The sequence below is a fragment of the Panthera uncia genome, chromosome B1, assembly GCF_023721935.1.
Source record: "Panthera uncia isolate 11264 chromosome B1, Puncia_PCG_1.0, whole genome shotgun sequence".
NCBI classification, from domain to species: Eukaryota; Metazoa; Chordata; class Mammalia; order Carnivora; family Felidae; genus Panthera; species Panthera uncia.
The window spans coordinates 90,012,677-90,036,225 of NC_064811.1; the positions used below are offsets into that span (position 1 = coordinate 90,012,677).

Below are 23,549 nucleotides of genomic sequence, written 5' to 3' on the forward strand. Positions count from 1 at the left end.
GGAATATTCTGCATATTATGAGGAGACCAGCATGGATGGATGGCCTGTCCAGAGCTCCCAAATGTCCCCTTCTTGTATAATTTCCTTTCTTTTCCTTCTCTTTCCTTTCCAGCCCATTCTTCTTTGGTGCTTTCATCACTGAGTGCATTGTCTAATCATCTAACGGTTTAAAATTTAGTATGAATTGTTAAGATTTGTTAGAAAGATACCTTTTACAGGCAATTTTGTGTTTCACTTCAAGTTGTTGGCTCAACTTATTTTGAATTAATAGATTGCAAAAACTTGCATTTCTTTACTCTAAAGACCTCATGGAGTTCACTGCCATATTTAAAGGGTTCATATAAACAGACTGCCAAAATACCACTACATTAGAAATGATGACTACAGGAGAATGTTACAGATTACTGAGCCAAATGGCACCCAGACTTTACAAAGGTATGTTATTTGTCAAGAAAGGAAACTTGGGACACCCTGATGAGGTAAATTACTGACTTCCCTCGTGGTCAAAATCAAGTGATGAGGTGCCTGAGTGGCTTAGTTGGTTAGGTGTCCAGCTTAGGCTCAGGTCATGATCTCATGGTTTGTTAGTTTGAGCCTGTGTTGGGCTCTCTGTTGTCAGCGTGGAGCCTGCTTCAGATCCTGTGCCTCCCTCTTTCTCTGTCCCTCTCCTATTTGTACTCTCTCAAAAATAAATATTAAAAAAAAAAAAAGTGAGGCCTGCACTTATTTTGACTAATGAGGAAAAGATATTTGCTGGTGTGGAGGAGAAAGCACCTCTGTCATCTTCAACTTGGACTTGGTACATGAAGTAAGTCCTAAGTAATCCTAATAGTGAAAGGACTAAAATTGTAAATAATCTACTTTCTAAAAATACATACATTTGAGTGTAGTCAAAGTTATCCTGATAATATCACTGCTCTTATGTTCTTACAAGTATGTTTTCTTCCTTCCTTCTTTCTTTTCTTTTCTTTTTTCTTTTTTTTTTTTTTGAGAGAGAGAGAGAGAGAGAGAGCGAGCAAGCAGGGGAGGGACAAAGGGAGAGGAAGAGAGCAGGCTCCAAGCTCAGTGTGCAGCCTGATGTGGGGGTGGATCCCATGATCCTGAGATCATGACCTCAGCTGACATCAAGAGTCGGACTCTTAATCAACTGAGCCACCCAGGTGCCCCACAAGTATACTTTCCTGAGTGGGAGAAAAAGGTTGACATGGCAAGCAGCATGGAATCCTATATAATCAGCAGCCTGTTTATCAATGTTACCTTAAGAACTGTGGAGAGTGATCATAACTGATACATAACCAATACACATGACAATTAAATATGATTACAATGTTTTACTTTCAGATAAGATATATTTGAGGTTTGTAAAACTTGGGTAACTGGTGAGGGTGTGTCACATGTGAGACTATAAAAAATGATATGCTAGGACATAAAACATGTTGAGAACTCCAAGCTAATGTTTATTATGGCCAGAAAAGAAAATCCTGGACTTCGGAGTCAGACAAGTGCCCCGGACTTTGGGAAACTTACAAAAAGTTCAAAGAAAAAAAATTTTGGTCCACAGACTTGAGTTTCAAAAAGGGAATATGGCTAACAAAGGGAGAATTTAAAAACCCAAAAACTTTTAGCTGAATAATTATGAAATAATTCAAATAAAACAGGAGACAGCTCAGGAAAGCTAAACGGCTGTCTACTAATCTAAAAGTTTAAATCATATATATATATATATATGAAGAAGGAAGAGTAATCAAGGATGAAGGTAGAGATGTAGCAAATCTATTATGAAAGTGTCATAAATAAAGGCCCCCAGTAAACTGAGGATCAAAAATATGGTTGACTCGGGGCACCTGGGTGGCTCGTCGGTTAAGCGTCAGACTTCGGATCAGGTCATGATCTCACAGTTCGTGGGTTCGAGCCCCGTGTTGGGATCTGTGCTGACAGCTCAGAGCCTGGAGCCTGCTTCGAATTCTGTGTCTCCCTCTCTGCCCCTCCCTCACTCACACTCTGTCTCTTGCTCTCAAAATATAAATAAAACATGTAAAAAAAAAAAAAAATATATATATATATGGTTGACTAGAAGAAACTGTAAGGCGTTTTTTGTTGTTAAAAAGAAAAAGGAAATAATAAGTGTACTGTTTAGAGATGATAAGAGAAAGTATATCAGAGAAGTAGCAGAATCATTCAACTCCTATTTTTTCTTCTCCTTTCTAAATGGGTTTTAAAACTGAATATGGAGAAGAAACTGAGAAGTGAAAATTTTAGCCCAGGATAGATAAGGGGTTATGAGGCCAGATATATTACTAGGGTGGTAAAAGAATTTTCAGCCATCATCTCAAAGCTACTGTTCAGTAGCCTTTGAAAAGTCATGGCAAATAGGAGAGATAGCACAAGACCACAAGTGACTAACTTTCATGTTTACTTTTGAAGAGGAGAATAGGGTGGGTTCTGGAAATTACAGGCAACTTGATTCATGTTTGCAGAATTGACAACAGATTGTTAAAAGGCTTGTTTTTGAGCATTCAGAAATGAATATTATGGTCATTAGCAGCCAACAAATATCAACTAAGGAGAAGCTTTAATAAACCAGAATGGCCTGTTTTTTATGAGGTTACTAGGCAGATCAATCAAAGGACTGCTTGAAAATCAAACAGCAGCTAGCTATTGTTATTTGTCTTGCCTTGATGGAGTAATATGGGTTGCTTCCTCTCAAGAATGTCCAGTAATGGCTTTAAATAACATGCTAAAGTGTCTGTTAGGGTGCCTCTACCCTATTTAGCGTTTTGTAAATGACTAGATAAATACAGACTTCTCAACTTTACAGAGGACATGAAAATAGACAGGGTGTCTTATGTTGGTGCTTCTCAAACTTTTCCTAATGGAAGGGGAAAGTGAACGTACATCTGAGAAACCAGAACAACTATTCTAAGTGGCTGCCAAAAGAGACATTTCTCTCAATTATTTTGTCTTAATTGAAAACCATGTGATTTTCCACTCTCATAATTTTTAAAAATATAGAGCAATTCTCTGTCTAATCAATTTCTTTTCTTTTTTTCTTTTTTTTTGGGGGGGGGTGGTAAAAACTGGCATCTCTGTGTCTTTGAATATCTTGGTACATATTCTCCAAGGTGCTCTGCTTATCTTCATCCACATCAATTATAGAAACCTCAAATAGAATAGGGTAATAGGGTAAAAAACAGAGAACTGTGGCTCTCTATTAGAGATTTTTTTCATGCTGAATAAAGCTATCAATGAACACATTTATATGATAGGTGAAGACACCAAATCTTGAAAAGGATCTTAGATGACTTTTTAGCAGAATTAAATCTAACAGGGACAATATTAAATTTTGCATTTAAATTGGCACAAATATGAATGTTCAAGTGATAAAAAAAATCTATGACTTAAGATTTTAAATTTAGATTTAGAATGATTACAATCATTCTATGAACCAACAGAGTTATTTAATTGCTAAATATGGTAGCATTAAGTTACTTTAATATGAGTAGTAGGTAGATCAAGAAAGGTAACAGTCCCTCTATACTCTACATTAATAAACCATTTCTACAGGAACAAATTTAATTTTTGGTGCCATAACAGGGACCTTGATAAACTATGGAGTATCCACAGGAAGGCAAAACCAAGATCACCAAGCATCTAGAAACTTTATCATGCAAGAATGTGTTAAGAACTGGGGTGCCTGGGTGGCTCAGTCAGTTGAGTGTGCAACTCTTGGTTTTGGCTCAGGTCATGATCTCAAGGTTTGTGGGATTGAGCCCTACATTGGGCTCTGTGCTGGCAGCATGAAGCCTGCTTGGGATTCTCTTTCCCCACCCCCCTGCCCCTCTCCCCCCCTTCTCTCAAAATAAATAAATAAACTTAAAAAAAGAAAGGGTTAAGAACCTAGAGCACAGACTATGGGGACAGCAGACTAACAGTGCAGCACATGGCACTAAATGTTGTCCTAGAGCATCGTGTTGAGGAGCATATGCTTAGGTTGTTAGAATGGAGACAACTGGGTTCTGCAGGTAAAAATTCAGATTCAGCAAACTTGGGCCTTGGAAATTGCATTTTGACAGGCAACCCAGGGGAATGATGCAGGTGAGGTAAAGATTCTGAGAAACACTGTTCTATCTAATGGATGTAGAAGCGGTATTGGAATTACAAAGAAGCACAGTGGCTCCACATTAAAAAAAAAAAAAACACAACAATTTTTTTTGGTAACAACTAGAGTTAGAATACAGTATGGAAAGACATCATGCAATAGTATTACTCGGGACATTCATGGATATTCCAAGAGTCAGGGATGATGCAGAAAGGACCCTGAAGGACACTGTAGACTACAAGTCCTCTGGTCAATCACTTGGACTATAGCAGAGAGACAGAAAAATTAATAAAAGTATATTCTTGGTTTTAGTTGAAAGAGAATGCTAATATTTGTCTTGATGAGTAGCCACTTTTTGTTTAATTTCTAATAAAATTGATTTTGTACATAAACACCTGACTCTTGATTTGTTTAAGTAGTGAAACAAATTAGGCTATATTCCCAGTGCATATTTTGGTGTTGTTTTCCTTTTATGCAGTTAATTTCAACTAAGTGGTTGGATGAGAGTTATTGTAATTTTTTCTCTTTGGTGTAGGATATAATATTGATGATTTATATCTTAATTATTCAGGGAAAAAAACCCTCAATGTTTATGTATTGATTTGGTACAATTTGCAAGCACAATCAAGTCCTTAGAGAAAAGCAGGAACTTTCCTATCATTGCCATTATTTTAATACATTGTTTATTAAGGGTTTTGTTTTTGTCTTATGGAATTTCCCAAGTGTTTAACATTAAGACAGTAGTAAATGCTTAGAGTAATTGCATTGATCTTCACTGACACTGAATTCCTTATTATACTTTCTGTGATCCCTAGGAGCAATGAAAAAAGGTAAAAGTACAGAAGAATTGTAAGAGAAAATATCTCAGAAGGCAAGAGAGCAGGTCTGAAGGATAATGGCTCCCCCTGGAATCCTAGTATCTCCATGCATCCTTCCAAAAGTCATCACCCCAAAACTATTAGTTTGACAAAAAAATGCAAATAAAACCACATATGACCCATATTTTTAGCATTAGTAGGAGAGAACAGCATAAAATATGAAGTGCCTGTGAAAGAAATAAACATCAAATTCCAATGAATGCCCTGTCATTGCTGGAAACTGGTAAGTATAGAGAACAGGAGAAGGAAGTCTTAAGGGACTGCAAGAAAGAAGAGAGCTGAGTGTATATGTGAAGCAAAAACACAAAACCACCAGAAAATGAAAAGCAAACATCAAGTGCAAATACATGGACCTCACATCTGAGACTTGGTAGTTCCTAGCATAAGCTACAGGGAAGAGGCATGCAAATGAGTGGGACCAGAGTTGGAAGCCTTGGAAAAGCATTACTTTTAGGGGAGAAGGAGCTAGAGAAAAGTGGTACTTGTCAAAGGCATGGTAATAAAAGAAAAGAAAGAAGCAAGAGGGGGGAAATTAAAGCAAATGCACTGATATTGATCATTTAATACATTTAACTGTAGAGCAAAGACTAAAACAAGAGTGGGTACATGAGTGGAAGAATTGTATGTGAACAGTGTACAAACTGACACAGTAGAAAGAATGCAACTAAAAAATGAGAGGAGAGGAAATAGAGAAATAGGAGAGTAGAAGATTAATTGTCTGCTATGTAAGTAAAATGTTGGAGTCAAAGAATACTATTTAAAAATTATAGACCAGGGGTGCCTGGGTGGCTCAGTAGGTTCAGTGTCCAACTCTTGATTTCAGTTCAGGTCATGATCCCAGGGTTGTGAGATTCAGTCCCATGTCAGGCTCTGTGCTGAGCATGGAGCCTGCTTAAGGTTCTCTCTCTCTCTCTCTCTCTCTCTCTCTCTCTGCACCCCTCTCCCCCACTTGCATGCTCTCTAAAATAAAAAAAATAAATAAAATTACAGACAAGATAGTAAAATGTTAAGTAGGAAAGAAGAGAATTAAAGACCCCACTATAAAAGACCCTTTAAAACAAGAACAAATGCATGCCTTCCTAAAAGCCAAGTGAATTTAAAAAGGGGGGGGGGGCAAGCAAAACACCAAACAGAGAAAGATTAAAACTATTTGTTTCTAAAAACGAAGCAAAATATCCTCAGGGTTTCCAAGCAAAAAGGTCACCTTAGTTGTAAGGTTAGAAAAATTAGGTAGCAAAAAAAAAAAAAAAAGAAAAATTAGGTAGCATCAGACTTCTCAAGAACAACATACTAAACAATATACAGTAGAGCTGCTTTTTGAGGAAACTCAGGAGAAACAAAATGCAAGCCAGGAATTTTCTATACTTAACTTTAAGTCTATAGAAGATAGAAAACTATTTCCCCCTTTTCCTAAGAGGTTTAAACTTAGTGTTTTAAAACATATTTTGCACATGATTTTGTTAGGGAGGAACTTGGAAAGAGCTTAGCTGAGTTGTTAATTTCTTTTCTTCTTTTATTTTAAAATAATAGTCTGCCTCTTTTTCACTTTTTTAAATGTTTATTTATTTTAAAGAGAGAGAGACAGAGCCCAGGTTTGGGAGGGAGAGAGAGAGAGGGAGATACAGAAACCAAAGCAGGCTCCAGGATCTGAGCTGTCAGCACAGAGCCCAACTAGGGGCTTGAGCTCATGAACCATGAGATCATGACCTGAGTTGAAGTCAGACACTTAACTGACTGAGCCACGCAGGTGCCCCTAGGTTGTTCATTTTTGATGCTATGGTATCAGCTGAGATGGCTTGGGGGACTCTGTACTTGAAACTGTAGTCAGTTTCAGGGACTCTGTACTTGGTCTCTGTAGCTGAGTTGTCAGAAATCCTATATGGTGGTTCAGGGATTCAAGCAACCAAATCAGAAACTGACAGTCCTCCTACAAGATATACCCACAATAACATATTCTGTTGATGTAAGTAGGTATAGAGCCCAATCCATAATCAAAGGGGAAGGTAAATAGAACCCAACTGTCAATAGAGTGTGTAAGAAATGTATGGCCATCATCTTCAATCCAGCAAGTAGAATTTCCCACTTAGATATTAAAACAACAACAACAACAACAACAACAAACTCTTGATGAAAGCTAAAATATGAGCAGAAATTTCAGAATTTCTGAAAAATAGTGATAATTTAAAATTCTATATATAGAAATCAAGATACTTAAAAAAGCAATGAGCAGAATACTCATAAGTGGCAAATACGTCAATAAAAATAGAAGTGATTAAAGTAAGCAAATTAAATTTCTAAAATAATTAGAAAACAAAAGGATACAAAAGAAGCTTAAGGAAGCAAATAATGAAGGTAGAAATAGACATTAATGAGGCAGAAAACAGAAAAACAGGAAATCAAATGATTATGCTCTTTTGAAAGAAATCAACAAAAGAGACGAATCACTAAGAAATTTAATTTTAAAGAAATAAAGCACAAAAACATAACATAAAAAGAGAGAAGTAACTATTGATAGACAGAAAATTTTAAAAATAAGAAAAGACTACTTTGCATACCAGTATGTAAATAAACTAGAAAACCTAGATGAAATGCATCATTTCATAGGAAAATACAATTTACCAAAATGGACCCAAGTATTGATGGAAAGCATAAGCAGAGCAATTACACTAGAATTAAAAGAAGTTATCAGGGAACTATCCCACAAAAGTCACTATGCCCAGATGATATCACTAATGTCTAACTATGATAGATAGTTTAAAAAGGAGAATATTTCAGATCATATCATTTATGAATAGTAATGCAAAAAATCCAAACTCAAATTTTAGTGAACTGACTTCAACACCACATTAAGGAAACATCATGACTAAGAAGGGTTTATAAAGAAATGCAGGGTTGGTTCAATATTAGGAAGTCTATTAATATAAAGTTCTATATTAATAGTTCCGAAAAAGCCTTTGAAAAAATTCAACACTATTCCTAATAAAGACTCTCAAAAAAAAAAAAAATGGGTGAATACTTCCTTTACGTATAATGTTCATATATCATAGATTGTTGATTGGTAAATGTCATATATTTTGATATGATTAAGGTTAACATATATACACATATATTAATGTATATACCCTCACATTTATGTGCGTGTATGTGCCCATATGTACACACACACACACACAGACACACACACAGACACACACACACAAACACAAAGGCAACATTTTACCTAATGTAAAAACACAAAGACATACCACCAAGGACAGGAACCAGGCAAGAATACCTACTGTCTCCACTATTATTTAACATAGTACTAGAGGTATTAACCAACTCAATTAGACAAGAGAAAACAAAATTGGAACAACAACAAAAAAGGAAGTAAAATTATCTCTACTTGCAGATGATGTTATAGCAATGCCTGAAAACCTAAAGAATTAGTGATAAAAACTAAAAAATCAGCAAGGTGGCAGCATATAAAATCAACACACCAAAATTAAAAACTTTTGTATATACAAATAACCTTGGAAAAGAAAACCTTGTTTACAATAGTCAAGAAAAATCTAAAATATTTAGGAATAAATAAAATGTGAAGTATTTAAAATTTACTTAAGGAAAAATCAAACCTGGAAGATATAAAAATAAAGTTGAGCAAAAAGGCACTCCTTATTCCTGATTAGGATGTTTCAACACCATCAAGATATAAGTTATCTCCAAGCTAATTTATAAATTTAATATCCCAATAAAAATACCAACAAACTGTGTTTTTCTGGAGGTAGACACTACTTAGAAAAAAAGGGAGGTAATAAAACATACACACATATATTTGCTTATTCTTTCAAAGGAACACAGGTAACAAAAAGCATTGAAACAGACTGCCTACTAAGGATGTGCGTGGAGAATTGGGGGGTGAGGAGGGGGTGGTTTAGTGTGGAAAGAATAGGGGAAAGAGTACACTTTTGTGAGTATACTTTTCGAAAATGCTTTCCTTTTGGAAGCTTATTAATGTTCCATATATTCAAAAATTACAATTGAAACCACAAGTATGGGAAAATAAAAACATAAATTAAATGCAAACAAAAACAAAATATTCAAACTGTATTTCCAATTCGTAATCTGTCTACATTGAAGGGGGGGAGAAATAGTTCAAATATGTTTTTCATTTTTGTTTTAAATTAAAATTTTAATTTTAAGATAATTGTAGACTAACATGTAGTGGGGAGAGGCTAGGATGCTTCATTACAGAGTGGCAAGGATCAAAGTCTAAGCTCCTCACCTGGTCTTCGCTTCAGTGAAGATGGGGCCCCAGTTTTGTCTTCAGTATCTGACTGGAGTAGACTGGTTATTGTCCAAAAGTTTCCTGTCTTGCTAAGCTGCGCTTTCCTAACTCTTTGGCTAGAGAAAGCAGCCTTTTGTTGTTTTTGTCTATGCTTGTTGGCATTTCTGGATCGCCAGCATCATCAGCTCCAAGTGTGGCATACAGAAGCCAAAAGGAAAAGCCAGGGAACCCATCATCCTGTTGTCCCTTGGGTCTTAAGTGCCTGGCTAGTCTGCCTTCTCTCCATGTTTCAGAGTTTTCTGTTTAAGTATAAAGTCCACATTATTAGTTGTAATGAACAGAAGGAATAAAGAGAAGTATATATTCCGTCTTACTAAAAATGGAAGTTTTTCCCAAGTGACTTTCGAATATAGTCTTTTTACTACATAATCTTGGTCTAAGGGGGAAAAAGACCCACGAACAAGCCTTTTTTTTTTTCTGGTATAAGCATAACAATTCTAAAATGATTTCCTATGCATTGTAGGAATAAATGATGAATGAATGGGTTGATATTCTTGGAAAACAAGATTTATACTGTGCAGGAAGATGCAAATATGGGGGAAAGAAAGGCAAGGAAAAACTTGGTCGGGTGGATTGAAATTTGGAATTGAAGGTATGAACTGATTATTTCATCTATCTATCCATCCATCCATGCATCCATCTACATATGTTTGCCTCTTTTAGCTCTTTGCCTTTGGAACCGGCTATAAGCAATTATATTCTAATAGTAATCAGCACACTTAGTACCCAAATCTTGCCTACTAAATACCATTCCCCATTAAAAGGAACATTCCTTGTAGAAACAGCTGATTTCAAGACTGTGGTAGGGAAGGTAAGAGTTGAAACAGAAGCATCTTGAGTCAGAATATAAAAAAGTGCTAAAAAAAAAAAAAAAGTGATGGGGTAATGTGAAAAACCCCCTTGAAACCACTTTGAAGCTACTTCTCCTGGCTAAATCTGAGACAATTTGAACACAAAAATAAGTAAAGACAGTAATGAATTATAACCCACTTAGTAAAATAGAGATCCGTGAATCAATCCATGGATAGTATATAGCAGACAGGTAGGTAGGTAAGAAGATAGATAGATAGATAGATAGATAGATAGATAGATAGATAGACAGATAAAGAAGAGCTGTTCCTTATATCAGAAAATTGATTGATAAATCAGGAGATGGAAAATCACCATTTTGTAATTATCATACTAAAGATTGGTTTGAGCAAGAATCACCAATGAATGACAAATTTGGGGGGGGGAAATTTGAGGAGGATCAGGATATTTGCATGATTTTCCAAATGTCTCCCCACGGACTGCTCATTATTGCAATGGGAAAAAATAATAACTATACAGTGGATAAGTAGAACAAACCATTGGGAAAAGAAAATTAACATCACTAGTAAGGGGGCAACAGACATAACCTGCCTTGATATATGATTTCCTGAGAAGGACACAGTATCAGTTACACAGTATTCTGGCTGGGGATGCAATAAACTGAATCTTATGAGAAAGACTAGCCCACATTGAGGAACACTTGAAAAAAACTGACCTGTATTTTTTGAAAGTACTTCTGTCATTAAGATAAAGAAAGACTGACAAATTGCTCCAGATTAATGGAGACTAAAGACTAAATAACAACTAAATAAAATGTGTTATCCTGGACTGCATCCTGGACTCTTTGAAGAGAAAAATAGTATAAAGGACATAACTGGCAAAATTGGGATAAGGATGATTGATTATGTAAAAGTATTATATCCATGTTAAGTATTTTGAATTTAATAACTGTACTGAAGTTATGTAAGGGAATAAAGTCAATATTCGTGTTTTTAAGAATTGTGCATGTAATACTGAGGAGTAAAGGGTCATGATGTATCATGATAATGCAACCTATGCTTCAATACATATTTGGAAAGAGCAAGAGGTTGATAGTGCAAATGTGGCAAAATGTTAACAATAGATGAATCTGGATAAAGGATATTTTGGAATTCACTTGTAACTTTATGAGGTTGAAATTGTTTCAAAGTATGAAAAACAACAATGCGGGATAGTAGATGAAAGATTAGAATGAAGGTAGGAAATGAAAACCCTATCCCCTAGATAGAAATTTGGAATGAAACTATTTTTGTTTGGGTTGGCAGAGTTTATGATCATAATCATTTTTCACATATTCAACTCATACTGGAAGAAACAACAGAACTTCAATGAATGTAAATGGTTAAATCAGGTTCCTTAGCTTGTTAGGGAAGGCTAACATTTAATTAGCAGTGAAAACTGAAAAACTGAAAATTGATTATATATTAATGCAATTAAGGTGCATTTTTTTTAAGTTTATTTACTTTGAGAGAGAGAGAGAGAGAGCACGTGAGCAGGGGAGCGGAAGAGAAGGAGGGAGGGAGAAAATCCCTGGAAAGCTCTGTGCTGTCAGCGCAGAGCCAGACTCGGGGCTCAAACTCATGAACCATTAGATCATGACCTGAGCCGAAATCAAGAGTCAGATGCTTAACCAACTGAACCATCCAGGCGCCCCAAGGTGCATCTTTAGATAGAATTCAATGGTGCATATGTATTATTAGAATACGACCACTTTAGGCAGGCATTTTTGGTATTTGTTTAAACATGATCTATGCCATATGTTCCAACACACTATATAGCCAATGCCCAAACACAGCAGCTGATTCTTTTTCTTCTGGACAAATGGAGTGTTTCCTTGGCCCAGGAAAATACTTACAAACTCAACATTCATTGAATTCTCCATCCTCAGGACTCCTTCCTCCACCTCCTCACACACTCCTGCCAATCCTGATATCCTTTTGCCCTTAGCAGAATCTTATTTCACTTTAGCAATTTGCACATTTGTAAAATTGGACACCTGGGGTTTTAACTTTCAAAGCATAGCTCAATGGGTGTGTCCCAGCTTCTTGGCTTCTTTGAATATGCATGTGCATCTAGTGCATATGTGCATGCATGGCAGTCAGCTCCTTGATAAACTGGCCGTCTTGTACTCTCTTGGAATTCAGAGTTCTTCATGTATGACTACAAATTTATTGATTGTGGTCATGTTTCAGAGGCCAAACTCTCAGAAGTAAGTGGCCATGTCTGTCAATTTGCCAGGTGTCACATATGATCATTTAATAGGTGATATCATGACCATGGAAATTCCTTTGGAGAATAGTTTTATGGCTCTGATATATACTTATACTGAAACAAGAATGAGCTAAATCATTAGCTTTTTGCTTGATGGCAGAAAACAAAGTCTTACAAAGGATAATCAAAGATTAAAATAGAGATGCACATGTAAAATTGGGGAGTAAAGAGGAATGATGTAGGGTGATGTATGCAACCTATTCTTCAATATGTATTTGGAAAGAGCATGAGATTGATAATGCAAATGTGGCAAAATGTTAAGAAAACTGGTGAATCTGGAAAAAGGATATTTTGGAGTTATTTCCCCACTAAGAGAGAATCAAGACCTCCTTACAGTCTCGTAAGAGGCCATTTATTATCTCAATTTGAATTAATGTTTTTCTTGCTGCGATTGAACGTCTATTTGCCCGTATATTTTGGTTGATTATTTTTTTTGTGAATAGCTTATTTTTTGACTTTTCACATTTTTTCTTTTGGGTTGGTCTTTACCATTTTAATTTGTAAGAATATTTAAATATTAAGGATATTAACTGTACATCTGCCATACACATTGCAAATATTCTTCCCTTGCTTTTCACATACTGTTTAGCATTGTGGTGTTTTGCATAGAGAGATTTCACATTGCTGTATAGTTAAATCAGTTCATATTCACACTTATAATTTCTGGCCTTACTACTGTCCTCAAATCGCATATTTATTCTCCAAATGTTCTCCTGCACTTTTTATAGCTGTATTTACTGTGAAACTTTTAATTTATATGCAGTTTTAATCTATGCACGATGGGAAGTAGAGAGCAAATATAATCCAAAATTTTGGTGAATTAAATATTTGGTGAATTAACTTAGTTTTATAAATTTAAAAAAATTCTTGGAACGTTACAATAGAAGGATCAGACTATGTTTAAAATATATTTATACTGAAAATTTAAAAAAAATATATAATCAGAAAACAAAAAATATGCCCTGCCTCTAGTTAGCTCTAATCTACATTGTGGGACAAGGGTATGGTCATCTAGGTAAAAGACATTCTATGCACTCTAAACATTACTGGGGGTAGAAGTGCAATGTTTTCTCCATAGAGCAGGACTCTCAACCTTGATTATACATTGGAATCACCTGCATTTTAAAATGCTGATGCCAGATCCCAGAGATTCTGATTTCACTGGCCTGAGCCTACCTATCTGGGATTTTAAAATCTCCCCAGGTGGTTATATAATGCACAGCTGAGGTTGAGACCACTGCATTAGAGCTTCTTCCTGATGTCTAACTGATATTATTTGCTAAAAGCTTAGCTATGATTGAAGTAAAATTGTGTGTCTAAATTTTAGTACTAAAACCCTCCCATCTCTGAGCTATAATCTTAACTGAATATAGCCTGGAGAGACCACTAGGATGTTGGCATTGAGTTGGATATATTCTTTACCTTCTTCTGTGTACACTGTACAGACAATGAATTTAAGAGATCTGAAGAAGTGATGTGTCTAAAGAATTTTCCGAATAATTTCCAATGAGAAAGCAAATTTAGCTCAGCATTTACCTTAGAAGTATGTGAATTTACCTTAAAATTATAACTATAGAAGCTTACCTTAGAAGTATAACTTTCTACTATGATTTCTTTGCAGATTCAAAACCAGGGACTTTCATAAAAGCTTTGTAAAGCAAAATGTTGGCACTTCATGTTTCATTTTCCTTTTGGCATAAAGTAACAACATACCAATTATGGATTTTAGAGTGATTTTTTTTTCTGTATTTGGCAAGAAATTTTTTTACAATGAATGCATATTACTTTTATCATTAGAAAAGATGTTATGTTTTAAACTAAAATTAACATTTACATCATATGATCAAAACTCTAAAAAGTATGCAGAAGGAAATGCATTTGTTATTAATTGTTGCCTCCAGATGGCTGAGACTATGAGCAATTAACTTTTTCCCTCTTGCTGTGTTTTTATATTTTCTAAATTTTCTGCCATAATTATGTTACTTCTATAAAGGAAAAATATTTATTTAAACATTAAAAATTCACCATGGGTTCATATAAATCACCCAAATATTCTCAATAATTTTTATTTTATAAAACCAATACAACCATTTAAATAGTATTCTGGGGGCGCCTGGGTGGCTCAGTCAGTTAAGCATCCGACTTTGACTCAGGTCATGATCTTGTGGTCCAGGAGTTGGGCCTTGCATCGGACTCTGTGGTGACAGTTCAGAGCCTGGAGCCTCCTTCAGATTCTGTGTCTCCCTCTCTCTTGCCCTTCCCCTGCTTGTGCTCTGTCTCTCTCTCTCAAAAATAAACATTAAAAATATAGTATTCTGTTAAAAATGATTTTATTTTATATTTTTGATTTAAATTCTTCACAATTTAAATAATTGTTTCATTCTCAAGAGGAGAAATTTTGTTTTTCTATCTTGATATTTCCATGCAAGGAGGTATCACCAGAAGCTCTTTTGGCATTCTTTCTCCTGTTTTGTTTTTTTCCTCCCCTTCTTCAAGCCTCTTTTTCAAAGAGGAGTTGCTAATGTGAAAGTCAAGTGTCAACTGGATCCTAGTTGCAGTCAACAGACTCAAACTTGAGTCTGCCCCCTACCTCCTGCACTGCCCGCCTCATGGATTGGTCAGAATTAGATGCCTTCCCTGATGTCTGGTCTTGTGTGACCAGGCTAGGAGGGGAACAGGCTGACTTGTCTGATCTGTGGGCGCCTGGGTGGTTGTCAAGGCTGTTTGCAGTCCTCTGTTTTCAGTCTCTTTGTCCATCTAGCTCTTCATCCCAATAGTTCCCAAGGCTAGAAGGGGGGGAAGCGTGAAGCCTTATTTTGGTCTGAGTCCAAACCATATTTGCAAATCCATCTTCACCAGGGCATCTTGTAGGCTGAAACTTACTGTGCCTCCAGTAATAAGGGTTGTTACTGTTATCTCTATGTAGGTATCTGCGGGTTGTGTTTATGGGCTATTGGAGCAAAATCTAGAAGGGGAGTAGACCATGGAGTAGAGGAGGAGTAAACTGTTGGTACCCCCAGCTTCTCATACATTCTCCTAGAAGCATTTCATGGATGACATCCAGCAAATGTTTATGGGGTGTCTACCACGTGTAAAACCCTTTGGAGTGGACAAAGTCCTCAAAGAGTTCACAATCTAAGTGTGCATAAGTGTCTGTGTGTGTATGTTGTTCAAACCTGCACTCAACTAATTATAATGCAGTGTAGTAAGTGGTAGAAGAAAAATTAGCAAAGAGCAGTAAGAATAGAGAGGAGGGGCATTTCACTCCTCCACTCCTTAGCTCATGCCACACTTCCATTTTCAGTAGACAAGTGTTTGACAGCCTGTTATAGAAGTACATGACAACATGTCAAGAGATTTTGGTCTCAGTCTGTTCCACCACTAACTGGGATACCTTTTTTCTATGGGCCTCATTTTCCCTATTTTGGTAACAAAGGATGTTAGAGGTGGCTTTCCGTTATTCCTTATAAAATGCTGTGATTGATTCCTTTCAGTGGATGAAAAATTAACTGTAATTTGCAATTCACTGCCAATCATAACACATATTATCTTTGAGTCAAAAGACACCTTAGAAGTCATCTGGTACAACACTCTTAATTCACAGAGAAGGAAGCCAGCACCTCCAGAAGGATAAGTGTTTTATCCAAGGTCAGAGCCATTATTGGTACCCAGGTTTCCTTACTTCAGTGCAGCCTGATGTTAGACTAGAAGAACAGAATTTGGTTAAGAGTTGCTGGACTAAATGCCCAGCAGAATTTGACTCAGTACAATCAGCATAAAACAAATGTATGCAATCCAAGGGATTTCAGGTGAGATACATTCCCTTGAGCAATCAACTGGACATTCTTGGCAGGAGGCAGTAATGTGATTGGGGAAATATCTATGAATACCATTCTTTCTGTGCCCCAGAAATGTCACCCTTCTCAGGAATGTGACTAGCTGGGTGTTTAGAAACATTAAAAAGCATGTGAAATAGACTTCTAAGATAATGAAAAATTTCCTCTATTCATTTTAGAGTAAGTAGTCTGTTTACAGTAGATTAAGTAAAAGGCGTATTACTGGGTTTTGGTGAGCTTGGTGTTCTCTCTTGATTTGTTTCTCGATTTTATCAGTGACTTTTAGGTGAATGTTAAGTACAGTCAGTAACTGTGAATTGCTCCAAGCACTGTGTCATGCTGGAAAAAACAAAGGAACAGAGCCATCAAATGAAGTTCTGGTTTAAAAATAATTCTAGCAAAGATCAATTTGTTTAAATAGTAAGTGAGTCTAAGCACCAAATTCACTCCTGTGCCCTCTGACTTTGCTCTCAGTTGGCCTCCTCCTTGTACCCATCCAAGAACAGCATGGACAGCTGTGGTAGAAAACCGGGTGTGTCTCTGGCTACGGGGCTCAAATGCCACACACTAGATTCTCTCTCTCATCGTGGCATTTGAGGTTGAGATCCACACGTTGGCTTTGTTCCCTAGGCAGCTGGGAGGTTGTATGGGGTCACAGAGCTTCTCACATGGGTGCATGGCTTCCCTTTCCCAGTGGCCTCATTTCCTCTGAGGGTAGAAGCAATGCATTTCCATTCTCCTTTAGTATTCCTCAGAATTTTCCAAATGATGAAGTGGGGTTTTACTTTGGGATGATGCTATATTTGGGGAATGACTTGTATGGGGGAAAGGTACTTCACATAACCATCAGCTTCACAGAGGACTTTTCTGTTATTGGGTTTTTGGAAACTATTTGTCTGTGGGTAGGTTTTTGAGTCTCTATTCACACACACACACACACACACACACACACATACACACACACACAAATGCATGCACACATACTGCAGGATGTTTTCATCTGTTTGTTTTTACTTTTAACTTGATAGTCATTCATTTCTTCACTTGACAAAGATATACCGAGTGCTTGCTCTGTGCCAGTAACTATCTCTTTATTAACAAGATGTACGTTTGGTCATGTGACTTAGCAATCTGATAAGAGTACTTTGGAGTAGTTCCCTCTGCAATAATTAACTTTAAATAAAAATAAGCCAGTCATCCACATGAAAAGATGCTCAACATCACTCATCATCAGGGGATTACAAATCAAAACTACAATGAGATAGCACCTCAAACCTGTCAGGATGGCTAAAATAAAAAACACAAGAAACAACAGCTGTTGGCGAGGATGCAGAGAAAGGGGAACCCTCTTAAACTGTTGGAAGGAATGTGAACTGGGGCAGCCATTCTGGAAAACAGTATGGAAGTTCCTCAAAAAGTTAAAAATAGAACTATCTTATGATCCAACACATGCACACCCAAAGAACACAAAATACTAATTCAAAGGGATAGATGCACCCCAGTGTTTATAGCAGCATTATTTATAATAGCCAAATTATGGAAACAGCTCAAAAGTCCATCAACTGATGAATATATATATATATATATATATATTCCTTATATATATATATATTCCTACACACACACACACACACACACACACACACACACACACACCATGGAATATTATCCAGCCATAAAAAAGAATGAAATCTTGCCATTTACAACAACATGGATGGAGCTAGAGAATATTATGTTAAGCAAAAATAAGTCAGCCAAACAAAGACAAATACCATATGATTTCACTCATGGGTGGAATTTAAGAAACAAAACAAATGATCGTAAGAAAAAAAAGAGAGAGAGAGGCAGACCAAGAAAGAGACTCTTAACTGTAGAGAACAAACTGATGATCACCAGAGAGGAGATGGTGAGGGATGAGTGAAATAGGTGATGGGGATTAAGGAGTGCTTGTCTTGGTGAGCACCCGGTGATATTTGGAAGTGTTGAATCACTAGATTTAGTTTTTATACTTATTAACTAATATTACACTGTATATTAACTAACTGGAATTTAAGTAAAAACTTAAAAAGAATAAGCCAGTCATTAAGCAATAATAATTTTAGAGAGTCATAAAAGGAAATGGGAAATATATCCAAGGGCTATTCTCAGCATCGGCTTTCTTATTTGTGTGATCATGAGTTTATTAATGTACTTGCTCTTCTCCTAAGAGTGAAGGAGTTCCTTGGCATGAGAAGTAGAACGTGATTCCTATGGTGCTGCAAGAATGATTCAAACTACACCAATCCCTTCAGATAAATGCCAGGCCTACTATAAATATTTTTCAAATCCAGAAGACCTCATACATGAATTATCACTGATACATTCAAAAATGATTTCTAACTTTTGATTCTATGCTTTTGGTATATCTCTCAGTAAATGTAAAAGATAAAAAATTATGTTTTTCCTCATAAATGTAAAAATTTTTAATTTACAGCCACAATTCCTGCCTTTATCTTTTGATCCCTAGCCAATCTAATTCAGATTTGACTACCCTCTTGGGGGCTATGTTTTCTATTCAGGCATTTATTTTTTCTCAAAGAATGGTGAATCAGGAGATCATTTGTTCTTGTTGAAGACTCAGATGTGGATAAAGATGATTATATATCTAGGGGCACCTGAGTGGCTCAGTCAGTTAAGTGTCCAACTCCTGATTTCAGCTCATGTCATGATGTCATGGTTCATAAGACTGGACCCTGAGTTGGGCTCTGTGCTGGTGTGGAGTCTGCTTGGGATTCTCTCTCTCCCTCTGCCCCTCCCCCACTCATGTATGTACACTGTCAAAATAAACATTAAAAAAGATTATTATATAACTAATATTTCCTATACATGAAACATTCCACATGGAAATTTGTTTTAAAGCTCCATAATCATATTACATTACTAGGTTAACACTTATCTGAGGAAAAGTAAAATATTTAACAGTATTAAGACAAGCTTGATAGGAAGTGATGGAAAGTCTCATCTTGAAGAGACACAGTGGTGGGCCAACTCCAAATATTCTCAAGAGAAATTTTAAAGGAAATGCTTTAGTAAACCTATACCTATACATAAAAAATAGACTAAAAAACTACTTCAGGTGGAAATATGAAATTATCATATAAAACAGTATTAAGTGTATGTTTCCACCCACACATGCCTAATTTCAATAATTATGTCAAGTAACCATGTCCTTTCTCAGTAATTGTCAGGGAAAAACTGTCCTGTCAAGGCTTCTTTATGTTTCTCCTCCTATGTTGGAAATATGTAATATGTTGGATACAAATTAATTTGCTAATAATGGGGAAGATAGAGATTTGAAATTTTAAACCAAGCATCCTTTGGAGAATCATTCCATCTTATGTCTCAGGTTTTAAATAGAATGTATGGGGGTGCCTGGGTGGCTCAGTCGGTTGAGTGTCCGACTTCGGCTCAGGTCATGATCTCACAGTCTGTGAGTTCGAGCCCGCATCGGGCTCCATGCTGACAGCTCAGAGCCTGGAGCCTGTTTTGGATTCTGTGTCTCCTTCTCTCTCTGACCCTCCCCCATTCATGCCCTGTCTCTCTCTGTCTCAAAAATAAATAAACATTAATAAAAAAAATTAAAAAAAATTAAATAAATAGAATGTATGTTTTGGACTCCTGAATGTTCTTGACATGAACTATTGAGGCTACAATGAAGAATCCTTACCTGTGAGGTCTTGAATTCCAGGTGGAATTTTGAGTAGTTTAAATGTGGCTCTGTTGGAAGCAGAGAAACATTCTAAGGGAATTCCATTATTTTAATTTTTTAAAAATATTTATTTTTAAGGGGGAGAGGGGCAGAGAGAGAGAGAGAGAGAGAGAGAGAGAGAGACAGAGAGAGAGAGAAAGAGAGAGAGAGAGAGAGAGAGAGAGAGAGAGAGAGAGAGAGAGAGAATCTGAAGCAGGCTCCAGGTTCTGAGCTGTCAGCAAAGAGCCTGCCGCAGGGCTCGAACTCATGAACCACAAGATCATGACCTGAGCCAAAGATGGACACTTAACCGACTGAGCCACCCAGGTGCACCTTACTAAGTTTGTTTTAAAATTACAACTTTAGCCGTAAAGATTGGGACTGGCTGGGAATGCAAAAGGATCAACATGGCTTTGGGTAGAGATTTACTACACTGTCCTTGGAAGAAGAAAAGAAAAAACATAAAAAGAAACGGTTAGTTCAAAGCCCAAACTCCTATTTTATGGATGTAAAATGTCTAGGTTATTACAAGATTATCACAGTTTTCAGCCATGCTCAGATGGTTCTTTGTGTAGGCTATTCAACAGTGTTGGACCAGCCAACAGGAGGGAAGGCCAGACTCACAGAAGTGTGCTCATCTAGAAGAAAGCAACACTAATGATCCACATAACCTCTTGAATTTGTGTTATATTGCAGAACGCCTTATCAGTTCAGTAATTCAAGTCACTCTACCAAGATAATTAAATTATGTTTAATTTTTTAAAGTATACAACAGTGACCTCCTATTTTGGTGTCAGTTTTTCAATGAAGTTTGGATTATGGGCAAAAAATAAATACATAAAATTACAATTTACACAACCAAATCTTAACTTAAAAAGGAAGGAACACCCATAAACTTACTGCTTATTCAAATAAATCACTATCAGTTTTTCTGTGTCTTTTATCTGTTTTACAAAAATAGTAAGTACTATAATTGTAGGACAGATAAGCATTTGTATTTTTTCTATTAATACTGCAACAAACATTTCCCTTTTAATGAGTATATCATAATCTCATAATTTCTTAACTATTTCTGTTATTGTAAATGAACACTCTTTCTAATTTTTGCTACCATTAGTAACATTACAATACCTTTTTGTATGATTATAACTTCTTTTTTTTTGTGGAGAGATTATTCCTTTAGGGAGAAATTGCCAAGTGTGAGATTACATAGTCACCGCCTATGAATATTTTTATGGCTCTGAAATGTGTTGCCAAATTGCTTGCTAAAAGAGTTGTACCAAATGCAAGTTGGCTTTTAAAGGTCAGACTTATTTTGATACAAGATCAACATATGTGTTATATTAAACTGACCACTTATCTAACTGGTGAGAAATAAAAAATATTATTTCCTAATATATAGAATAGGAATATAAGCCAGGAATCATGCCAAAGTCTGCTATATTGTGAGTGGGCCAGGCAATCACAAATCTCAGTTCTGTTCATTTTGGTCATAATTATAAAGTGGATCCCTTCTGGAAGTTATATTTTGGACAAGCTATAGCCTAAGGCCCAGATAAGATAATCTCAATGCTTCTTTTTGCCTCAGCACACTTCGGAGGACTGAGGCCATCATTTTACTTGTTTATATGCATAGTGAGCTCAATTTTATTTTGTAATTTCCTTCATTTGAGAGGATTAAGAATGAAGATGATAGTTAGTTCCCAAACTCCCTGGAAGCAATGTAATTTTCCTTTCAATAAATAAGGCAGTCAGATTCTGATGCATAGTTTAAAAATACCACCCACAAATTTTATCTGTACAATGCCACAGTTGTATACTTTTGTTATTCTTGGTTTAGCAGATATATTTAATGAAAGGGCTAAAATGAATACATGAATGCATCCAGGGAAACTGGAGCCACAGGTGACCTATGAGAGAATGAATCCTTTCCATGGCATAGATTTAATTCAGGTGAGCTATCACAGGATCTGAGATTCAAGTGTTTAAACAATTGTTCCAAGATGTCTTGGTCTCAGCAAAAGTGGCTAAATCCCTTCCTCTCTTCTTTCTCCAATATATTTAAAGTCTTTGTGTAGAGTTTGGAATAACACCATTTATTGGTTATGCCACAAACACTTGCATTCATTCTTCAGGTTGTTTTCTTACATTCACATTTGACTTCCCTGTCTTGAGTACTGAATTAAACTTCCTTGATGGTCAGGACATCTATTTATTTAATGTAATGGCTGCGTCTTTTTCTTATTATCTCCGGGCACATCTTTATGGATCACTGAAAAAGACTACTTCATTTCTCAAACAACACAACCAGCAGCCAGAGGGACCTTATCAGGTGGAATTCTCAACATAGGGGAGACACCAAGAAGTTGGCAAAAGAGAATAGGAGGATGGATAGGGTAACTCATATTTTCCTGTTGGTGCCCTGGTCGCAGGAGCTGGCATGGGGGATGGGTGCCCATCTTGGCATTATTAGCAAAATAAAAGAAGTCCTAGAGACTAGTGGTTTAGGCACAAGTTCTAGAGTCAGACAGACTTGGAGTGTATGTCTATCTCCATCACTCGATACCATTTCCATCACTCAACAGCTCTGAGACTTTGGGCCAGATCCTTAGCTTCTCCAACTTCAGATTTACCCTCCATAAAATGTAATTAATGTCTACTTTTCATAGGGCCAGTTAGAGGTTTTCTTTTCCAGTCTTTTTCTTGATGTGGCTCCTGACTGATGACTGATATTTGGTAGCTGATATTTGAGAAAAAAACATGACTATGTGTCTTATTTTAAAATTCATCTGGTATTGTGGGAGAAACACATTAGACTTTGGATTCATTGAAAAAAACTCCTTATATAATGAAATATTTAGTAAGGCTGCAGGATATTAGGTCCATATATAAAACTCAATTTTATTTCCATAAAGGAGCAACAGACAAATAGAAAATAAAATTGGGGGTGCCTGAGTGGCTCAGTCCGTTAGGCATCCGACTTCGGCTCAGGTCATGATCTCGTGGTCTATGTGTCTTACAGATTCGTCGGAACTCAAGGTCAGGGGAAAGATTGTACCCTGGATGACTTAACATAAAAAGCCAGAGGTTCTTTCCCTAAACCTTACCATTTTTAGAAGTTAAAAATACCTGAGAGAATGACGACGGAGGTATTGCTGGAGAAGATCGTCAAGAGGATCTGACCGCCAGTTGACCCGCGAGCGGAACCACGCAGTTAGAGGCTCCTCACCTCCTGTCCTGGACTTGGAATATACGTTCCGCTCATGGTTCCCGTAGCCGGAGCCATTTCAAAGATGCAACCTTGAAAGAGCAAAGTGTTGTTGAGACTATCTGTACAATACGAACCCAGGTAAGGCTTCTGTATAAACTCTTAACATTTTGGCGAGTGAGTGCAGAGGTGCACTCGTCTTGCAGCCTCCTGTGTTAAGCCTCCTATGTAAGTAAGTTTCCTTGCTTATTAAAACTGCCGCCTCCCTAGCTTATCCTAAAATGTGTGTAAAAAGCAGGTATTTTACGATAAAATTGTGCAGTGCATGTTCTATGTGGAATTCAGAGGAAAACC

At 36.6% G+C, this 23,549-nt stretch overlaps 1 long non-coding RNA gene and 1 pseudogene across 3 annotated transcripts in view; one reads left to right on the forward strand and one right to left on the reverse strand.

Moving 5' to 3' along the window:
• LOC125923023 (uncharacterized) overlaps positions 1–23,216 on the reverse strand; it is a 58,914-nt gene extending 35,698 nt beyond the window's left edge. The window contains exons 1-3 of one of the 3 annotated variants that reach the window (XR_007457861.1): positions 23,095–23,216; positions 19,967–20,016; positions 14,009–14,112 (exon numbers count right to left, since the gene is read on the reverse strand). This is a non-coding gene — a long non-coding RNA (uncharacterized LOC125923023). The remainder of the gene's footprint in view (positions 1–14,008; positions 14,113–19,966; positions 20,017–23,094) is intronic. The other 2 variants (XR_007457862.1, XR_007457863.1) reach the window with 2 other exon arrangements.
• LOC125923019 (40S ribosomal protein S27-like) lies at positions 20,395–20,763 on the forward strand (annotated as a pseudogene).
• Positions 23,217–23,549: the final 333 nt, after the last annotated feature.